Below are 9725 nucleotides of genomic sequence, written 5' to 3'. Positions count from 1 at the left end.
ACCAAGCCCCTCATGTCAGACCTAAGCATAAGACATATAGGCACTATGTCCCCATCAAGAAGTGACAATGGTATGCTAGGTTAGCTCACACAGCTCTAAGGGCATCTACCAGAGAAGACTGGTACTTTGACAGTGGCTGCTCAAGACATATGACTGGTATGGAGAATATATTGGTGGATATACAACCTCACACTACCAGTTATGTGACTTTTGGTGATGGTGCTAAAGGAAAAATAAAAGGTGTGGGTAAGCTGGACTGCTCTGGAGTCCCAGAACTGAATAATGTACTGTTAGTAAAAGGACTGACAGCCAACCTCATCAGCATAAGCCAGCTGTGTGATCAAGGATACCATGTTCAGTTCACTAAGGAGTTATGTGTTGTGACAAATTGAGATAATCAAGAAGTTATGAGAGGATCCAGATCCAAAGATAACTGTTATCTGTGGGAACCTAAGCTCTCAAACTTCTCCACAATGTGCTCCTCAGCCAAGGAAGAACAGGAGGTGAAGTTGTGGCATAGACGCCTTGGTCATCTACACTTAAGGGGAATGAAAAAGATCATATCCAAGGAAGCAGTTAGAGGAATCCCAAAGTTGCTTATTGATGAAGGAAGAATCTGTGGAGAATGCCAGGTGGGCAAGCAAACCAAGATGTCACATCCGAAGCTGGGACATCCTACAACTTCCAGAGTTCTGGAACTGTTGCACATGGACTTAATGGGACCTATGCAGGTTGAAAGTCTGGGTGGAAAGAGATATGCATATGTGGTGGTTGATGACCATTCCAGATACACGTGGATAAGCTTCATCAGAGAGAAGTCGGATACATTTGATGTCTTCAAAGACCTGTGCATCAGACTTCAAAGGGAAAAGGACAGTTGTGTTGTCCGAATTAGGAGTGATCATGGTACGGAGTTCAAAAATTCCAAGTTTGATGAGTTTTGCTCGTCTGAAGGAATAAGTCATGAGTTCTCCTCTCCTATAACTCCTCAGCAGAATGAGATAGTTGAAAGGAAAAATAGAACTATTCAAGAATCTGCCAGAGCTATGATTCATGCAAAGAAGCTCCCTATGCACTTTTGGGCTGAAGCTATGAATACCGCCTGCTATGTTCACAATAGAGTCACCTTAAGAAAAGGAACCTCCTCCACTCTGTATGAATTATGGAAAGGCAGAAAACCCACTGTGAAGTACTGTCATACGGTGAACTGACTTGGGGTATTTTGCTTTTTATCGCAATGTCGCGGATAGCAAGAGTCGCCACCGACTTTTCTTTTATCCAATAAGGAAAGGTGGAAAAGAACAGGAAAGACCTCAATAGATTTTGGGTTCGGGAGGTACATTATACAAAGGGAAGGTGTTAGCACCCTTGGTATCCATGGTTATCCATGGGCTCTTAATTGCTGGATCACTTATATTTTTGTCTGAAAAGTGTTCGTGAATTGTTTAAAAAAAATGTTTCGAAAAGAGAGTTTAACTTTGTAATGATTGATCACACTAAAATTCACCGTATTTCTGACTCCGATTTCGCATGCATTCTTAGCTTTTATTGTTGTTTTGCTTTGTTATTTCTTTGTTTTCTTATGTTTTCAGGTTTTTATAATAATCGGAGCTTGAATCGGGAAAAGGAGCGAAAAAGGAGTGAAAACGGGCGAAAACCTAGAAATTCAGCGTTTTGCACTTACGACACCCACCGTGGCGGGCGCCATGGGGTTAGCCATGACGTGGCCACGTCTCAAGACCACTCCTCAACCGTCAAGACCCACGATCCCCACTCCATCATCCCCTGTAGGGACCATGGCGGGCGCCATAGGCCTGTGGCGGGCGCCACAAGGCCAAAATCAGTAACCTCCACTTTTTAGTGGAGGGGCGTCCCTGTCATTTCATGCTTTCAGTTTTTACTATAAATAGGACCTTAGATTTTCGTTTTTCTTCATCCAGAATTAGAATTCTCTAGGCATATATCAGTTATAAAGCAGTTGCCATTCCACATCGGGGTGCCTCTGCAATCGAGTGATCGAGTCTGTAATCTGTCTGTGGTTCGAGTTTTTGGAGCACTCTGGAGGAAGTTAATCCTGCCGCCATTTTAATTCAAGTTCGTATTTTACTTTTATTTATTTCCTGCACTCGCACATTTACGTTGTTTATTTCCTGCACTCGCACATTTACGTTGTTTATTTCCTGCACTCGCACTTTACGTTGTTTATTTCCTGCACTCGCACATTTACGTTGTTTATTTCCTGCACTCGCACATTTACGTTGTTTATTTCCTGCACTCGCACATTTACGTTGTTTATTTCCTGCACTCGCACTTTACTTTGTTTATTATCCGCACTCGCTTTAAATTACTTTTATGAAAAACTATAAAAAGAATATTTACTTTATCATGTCTAACTAATTCTATAAAGGTTAGAATGTAAGGATCGTAATTAAACCAGTAATCAGTATAATTGTTCGTGGAAACACCTAAGGGCTATTTTATCTTTCAATTCAAGTAATTGTTTTTAACTATTTCAAAAACAGCCAAAAGCGCTTTGTCTAGTTTATTAGGAGATTTTAGATTAAAAAGAAAAGAGATTTTAAAACGATTTTCGGACGCGTTAGGAAGTTTAAACTCTGGTTCGTAAGAACCTCTTTTTGCTAAGAAGTCCAGGTTAAAATACTTTTCAACTTAGTTAAGATACTATATTTCTTAAAAATAGGTTTACTACTCTAACGCAGTACGCACCTTTTTATCCGTGACAATAGGAGGGGTTGATTAGAGAGTACAACTCGGTTCTGAATACGCGAAAGCGACAGTTCCTGTTAAATTAGTTCTTTTCAAAGGAGAAAACATTGCCCATAAGTAGTTCCACTAACAAGTACTGGATTATCATTGATTGCGTGAATTACATTCGAGCCTGTCTTTATTTATTATTTAAAATTATAATTTTATTTACCATTGCACCCTTATTAAAACCCTTAAAAATAGTTGCCTTAGATACACACCATAACAACAGGTTTGATAGATTGACACTTGGTCTCTGTGGATTCGATAATCTTTTATATTACTTTGACGTGATTCGTACACTTGCGAAAAACACGCATCAAGTTTTTGGCGCCGTTGCCGGGGACCAATTTCGTCAAATTTCATTACCCTGTAGTTATACCGTTTAGACTAAGGTTGTTACCCACCGGTCAATGCGAAAGACTCGCAGTGCCGGAAGTTTAGTAGACCCTCTAGCTGAACCTGAACGTTACGCTCGCGCACGTTTATTTTTCCATAGGAATAGGATAGCTATGGCCGAAGAACAAAACCGAAGACTTCTTAAGGACTTCGCCCAACCATCAAACGAGGAACCTAGTTCCAGTATAGTAAACCCCGTTATCCCAGCCAATAATTTTGAACTTAAACCATCCCTGCTGCAATTAGTGCAACAGAGACAATTCTCAGGTCTCGCTACTGATAACCCAAACCAACATTTAAAAAACTTTCTTCAGTTAGCAGACACCTTTAAAACCAATGGAGCTTCTCCTGAGGCGATACGCTTAAGATTATTTCCCTTTTCCCTCAGAGATAAAGCTCTATCATGGTTAGATTCCCTTCCACCCAATTCAATAACAACTTGGGATGACCTTAGGAAAGTTTTTCTTGCTAGATATTTTCCCCCAAGTAAGACCGCTCTTCTTCGAAACCTTATAACTAGATTTACCCAACTCCAAGGAGAGTCGTTGTTCGAAGCCTGGGAGAGATATAAAGAACTATTGAGAGCATGCCCACACCATGGCTTAGAGAATTGGCTAATCATCCAAACCTTCTATAATGGACTTCATTATAACACTAAGATGACCATCGACGCTGCCGCTGGTGGCGCACTGATGAATAAACCTTACCCTGAAGCTAGTGCCCTTATCGAGGATATGGCCCAAAACCATCAATCATGGGGAGTAGAACGAGCGACAGTGGAAAAGAAGGAAGCCCAAGGAGGAATACATGAGCTAAGCTCTATAGACATGATGCAGGCTAAAATGGACGCGTTGGCCCTTAGAGTCGAACATATGTGTACAACTCCGAATACTGTAGCCGCAGTTTCGCCGAATTGTGAGATATGTGGAACGCAAGGACACCAATCCGCCGAATGCAATCTGTTAAATGAAACCAACACTGAGCAAGTGAACTATACCCAAGGGAACCCATTTTCTAACACATATAACCCTGGATGGAGGAATCACCCAAACTTCTCCTACAAAAATAATAACCCTATTCAAAATACCGCACCTCCGAGACAACAAGGTTACCAAGCCCCTAGAACAAATCAACCTATGCAACCTGTACCGCCAAACCCGAGCTTTGAAGAAATTGTAAAAGATTTCATCGTTGCTCAAAAACAGAAAAACAAAGAGTTCATGAACCAAAGCGTCCATGTTAACGAACTAATTACCCAGTTAGGAACCAAGGTTGATCAAATCATTACTCATAATAAGATGCTTGAAACCCAGATCTCTCAGGTAGCGTTAAACCAAGCCCCACAGACTACCCCTGGAGGACAGTTCCCTGGACAACCTCAACAAAACCCGAAAGGGCAAGCTAATGCCATTACTCTACGAAGTGGAACCGCTTATAAGGAGCCTTTAAACCCTAGATTAAGTGAGCCTGAAACTTCTGAGAGGAGTGAGGAAAAGGAACCAGAGAAGCCTGAAACCCCGGAAAGTCAAGAAAAAGGAGAAGAACCTAAAAATAAAACCTATGTACCACCACCGCCATACAAACCACCAATACCATACCCTCAAAGATTAAAGAAAACCCAAATCGATAATCAATATCAAAAATTCGTTAAGGTTATAGAAAAACTTCACGTAGAAATCCCCTTTACAGAAGCCATCACCCAAATACCTTCTTATGCTAAGTTTCTCAAAGACATACTTACGAATAAACGTAGACTTGAAGATCCGAAACCCGTGGAATGTAATTCTATTTCCGAAGATAGGTTAGCAAAGAAAGATAAAGATCCCGGAAATTTTTCCATTCCTTGTATTTTAGGGAATCATGTCATCGAAAAAGCTTTTCTAGACTTAGGAGCTAGTGTGAGCTTAATGCCTTTAGCAGTTTGTGAGAGATTAAACTTAGGAGAATTACAACCTACTAAGATGTCGCTTCAATTAGCCGATAGATCCGTTAAATACCCTATAGGCATACTTGAAGACGTCCCTGTTAGGGTGGGTCAGTTGTTTATACCTACTGATTTTGTTGTCATGGACATTAAAGAAGATGACGACATACCAATCCTCCTAGGTAGACCGTTCTTATCGACTGCTGGAGCCGTAATAGATGTTAAAAAAGGAAAACTAACTTTTGAGGTAGGTGAAGAGAAGATAGAATTTATATTGTCAAAATTTCTTATGGCACCTGTGATAGGAGATTCTTGTTATGCCTTAGATATCATCGAAGAATGCATTAGGGAATTAGAACAAGAAGAAGAAAATAAATCTATAAAATTGCCATCAACCCTTATTTTGGAAGATGACAATTATAAAACACCCTACATTGATGATAACCTTCACGAATGTTTATCTCTTACCCCAGATCCTATGCCTTGCCCTATGAAACCGACCGTAAAACTTAAGGAACTGCCTAAAAACCTGAGATATGAATTTCTGGATGAAGATATGAATCGTCCAGTTATAGTCAGTGCTACCTTAAACCAAAAAGAAACCGATCAATTATTAGAAGTTTTACGTAGGTACCCCTCAGCCTTAGGATATAAGATCTCTGATCTAAAAGGAATAAGCCCATCCGTATGCATGCATCGGATTTTGCTTGAAGAAGATTCAAAACCTTCCAGAGAACACCAACGTAGAATAAATCCTATAATGAGTGCGGTAGTTAAGACTGAAGTTCTTAAGTTACTAGAGGCAGGTATAATATATCAGATCTCGGACAGTAAATGGGTGAGTCCCGTGCATGTAGTACCCAAAAAGGGAGGCATCACAGTCGTGCAAAACGAGAAGGGCGAACCTGTAGCAAAAAGAACTGATGGAGGTTGGCGTATGTGCATAGATTATAGAAAATTAAATAAAGCAACTAGGAAGGACCATTTCCCATTACCATTCATAGATCAAATGTTGGAGCGCCTAGCCAGACACTCTTACTTTTGTTATTTAGATGGATATTCAGGATTCTTCCAAATACCTATTCACCCCGAAGATCAAGAAAAAACTACCTTTACATGCCCAGTTGGAACTTTTGCCTATAGAAGAATGCCTTTTGGACTTTGTAATGCTCCTGCAACTTTCCAACGCTGCATGATGTCTATCTTTGCTGATTATTTAGATGGAATTATGGAAGTATTTATGGACGATTTCTCAGTTTGTGGATCAGATTTCAAAAATTGTCTTGTCAACCTTGAGAAAATCCTGGAGAGATGTGTGGAGGTAAACCTTGTGCTAAATTGGGAAAAATGTCATTTCATGGTCACCGAAGGGATTGTTTTAGGACATATAGTTTCCGAAAAAGGTATAGAGGTAGATAAAGCAAAAATAGAAGTCATAGAGAATCTAAAACCGCCGAAGACTATCAGGGAGATAAGAAGTTTTCTTGGACATGCCGGATTTTACCGACGTTTCATCAAAGATTTCTCCAAAATAACAAAGCCCTTAACTGGTCTTTTAATGAAAGATGCTGAATTTATCTTCGATGAAAAATGTACTGAAGCATTTAATCTTCTGAAGGAAGCTCTGACTTCAGCACCTATAATGAAACCCCCTGATTGGTCAGAACCGTTTGAGATAATGTGTGACGCCAGTGATTACGCTGTTGGAGCCGTTCTAGGTCAGAGAAAAGATAAGAAGTTACATGTGATTTATTATGCCAGTAGAACCCTAGACGCTGCACAGCTCAATTACGCAACAACCGAAAAAGAGCTCCTAGCTGTAGTTTTTGCAATAGACAAATTTAGATCTTATCTAGTAGGAGCCAAGATTATAGTTTATACCGACCATGCTGCCATTCGTTACTTACTAAGCAAAAAGGATGCCAAGCCTAGGTTACTTCGATGGATTCTATTACTGCAAGAGTTTGATTTGGATATCCGTGATAAGAAAGGCACTGATAATGTGGTAGCTGATCACCTATCTAGGCTAGAATACCTGAAACCTGATCCAGTTCCCATAAATGACGATTTTGCCTATGATAGACTGATAGCCCAACTAGAAACCATTGAAGAAGATAACCCAGACCCTCATGAGTATTTTCAAAAATCCTTAGCCATAAGTGATGTACCTTGGTATGCAGACTTTGTTAATTATCTAGCCGCTGACATCATACCCCCTGATCTAAACTACCACCGGAAGAAGAAGTTCTATAGTGATGTGAGAAACTTCTATTGGGACGAACCATTTCTTTTCAAGAGAGGTAAAGATGGCATTTTCCGCCGTTGTGTTCCAGAAGAAGAGGTAAATAATATAATTGAGCATTGTCACTCTGCACCCTATGGTGGACATGCAAGCACATCTAAGACCTACGCCAAGATTCTTCAAGCTGGCCTATTCTGGCCTACTATGTGGCGTGATGTCCATGCTTTCATTGTCAAGTGTGATAGATGCCAACGCACAGGAAATATTTCAAGACGTAATGAAATGCCGTTAAGAAATATCCAAGAAGTAGAACTCTTCGACGTATGGGGTATAGACTTTATGGGACCGTTCCCACCATCTTTTGGAAATCAGTACATCTTAGTAGCTGTTGACTACGTGTCTAAATGGATTGAAGCTATCGCCGCACCCACAAACGACACCAGAGTAGTCATCAAATTATTCAAAAATTATATATTTCCCAGGTTTGGAACACCCCGTTTAGTCATAAGCGATGGAGGATCGCACTTCATATCGAGAATATTTGATAAACTTTTAAGCAAGTATGGAGTTAAGCATAGAGTAGCAACACCATACCACCCACAGACCAATGGACAAGTGGAAGTATCTAATAGGGAGATAAAACAAATCCTCGAGAAGACTGTCTCTATATCTAGAAAGGATTGGTCACAGAAACTTCAAGAAGCATTATGGGCCTATAGAACCGCTTTCAAAACTCCTATAGGAACAACCCCTTATCAACTGGTCTATGGAAAATCATGTCACTTACCTTTTGAATTGGAACATAAGGCCTATTGGGCCATCAAAACTTTGAATTTGGATTACTTGACAGCTGGTGAGAAACGTATCCTTGACATCCACAAATTAGAAGAGCTCAGACAATCTGCCTACGAAAATGCCATCATATACAAATAAAGAACAAAAGCTTGGCATGACAAAAGAATCATAAGAAGAGACTTCAAAATAGGCGATCCTGTTCTCCTGTTCGATTCTAGGTTACGACTTTTTCCAGGTAAACTCCGTTCGAGATGGACTGGCCCTTTCGAAGTATCTAAGATCCTGAGATCCGGTGCTATTGAAATCAAGAACCAGACATGTAAACCGTTCATCGTCAATGGACAGAGGTTGAAGCCCTACGAAGGAGGTGACATCCCGACAACATACACCTGCCATACTCTGAGTGATCCACCATATCCTTCCAATGATGTTTAAATATCGGTCGTCGAGCTAATGACGTTAAACAAGCGCTGCATGGGAGGCAACCCATGGTTTTTCTTATTTTTTGTACTTTTTATTTTTTACTTTTACTTTATTTTGTTTATATTATTATTATTATGTCAGGACTAACGATTGAATGTTTTATGTGCTTTCAGGACTTGTTTGCTAACCTTGTACAGAATGCAGAACCCTGATGACATGCACGTGGCCTTTAGAGATGATGCACAGAGAGAGCGTTACTATGTTCACATGAGACGCCCTATGGCTCCTACCAGGTACCCTGACCATGACTGCATGGATGCCTTGGGGATAGAGCCAAGCGTCAGATTTTTATGCCATCAACTCCAGTGGGAACAGTTTGACTACAGGAACAACACTTATAGGAACTTGACTCTTGAGTTCCTCAGCTCGTTTCATTATGACCCCTGGGCTGGACCCGATGGACTCGCTGTTTTCAGGTTGTTCGGGATTGACTACTCATTCTCTCACAAGGAGTTTGGTGATTTGCTAGGTTTCCAGACTACTCCTGATGCTATTCCAGATACACCGATGGGGTATTTTATGAGCAGAGAAGTGGAAAAGTTTTGGACCAAAATATCCGGCGGAGGGAGCCAAGATCCTTCTACCCAGTTTTCTCAGGTAATTCACAACCCTGCATTGAGGTACTTCCAGATGATTCTAGCACATTCTTTCCTAGGTTTTCCAGATACAGAGACACTGCTAAGTGAAGAGGAGATTTTCCTACTGTTTTGTGCGACTCAGTCTCGCCCTGTTGCGTGTGGCAACTTTCTGTTAAAGGGCTTGGCTAGTGTTGCCAGATCATCCGTAGGCATCATCCATGTCGGTGGGATTGTTACACAGATTGCTACTGCATTGGGTCTGTCTCGCAAGTTATTGCACCTCAGGACCTTCTGCTTCTACACCACCCTGGATATTGATTTTTGTCTTGATAGAGGACTGATGAGGAGGGCTTCTTTTGAGCCCAACATGTTTAGACTGCTGATCGACGGCGAAGCGATACACTATTTCACATTACCAGATCAACTGATGACCAGTGTCCATGATCCTGAAAATTGGAGTTATGCTCTAGAGGGTTATGGAGAGACTGTCGAAGAGCCGAAATCGCCTCCCGCCGCTGAGTACACTCCTACACCTCTT

General features: G+C 40.9%; 1 non-coding gene across 1 annotated transcript; it reads right to left on the bottom strand.

Annotated features, from left to right (window-relative positions):
* Positions 1-3662: 3662 nt before the first annotated feature.
* LOC127099435 (small nucleolar RNA R71) lies at positions 3663-3769 on the bottom strand. The gene has a single exon (XR_007793937.1). It is a non-coding gene; the product is annotated as a small nucleolar RNA R71 (small nucleolar RNA).
* Positions 3770-9725: the final 5956 nt, after the last annotated feature.

Source organism: Lathyrus oleraceus, chromosome 6, assembly GCF_024323335.1.
Source record: "Lathyrus oleraceus cultivar Zhongwan6 chromosome 6, CAAS_Psat_ZW6_1.0, whole genome shotgun sequence".
Taxonomy (NCBI): domain Eukaryota; kingdom Viridiplantae; phylum Streptophyta; class Magnoliopsida; order Fabales; family Fabaceae; genus Lathyrus; species Lathyrus oleraceus.
The sequence above is the reverse complement of the archived record's forward strand: the minus strand, read 5'-3'. Positions and strand labels throughout refer to the sequence as shown.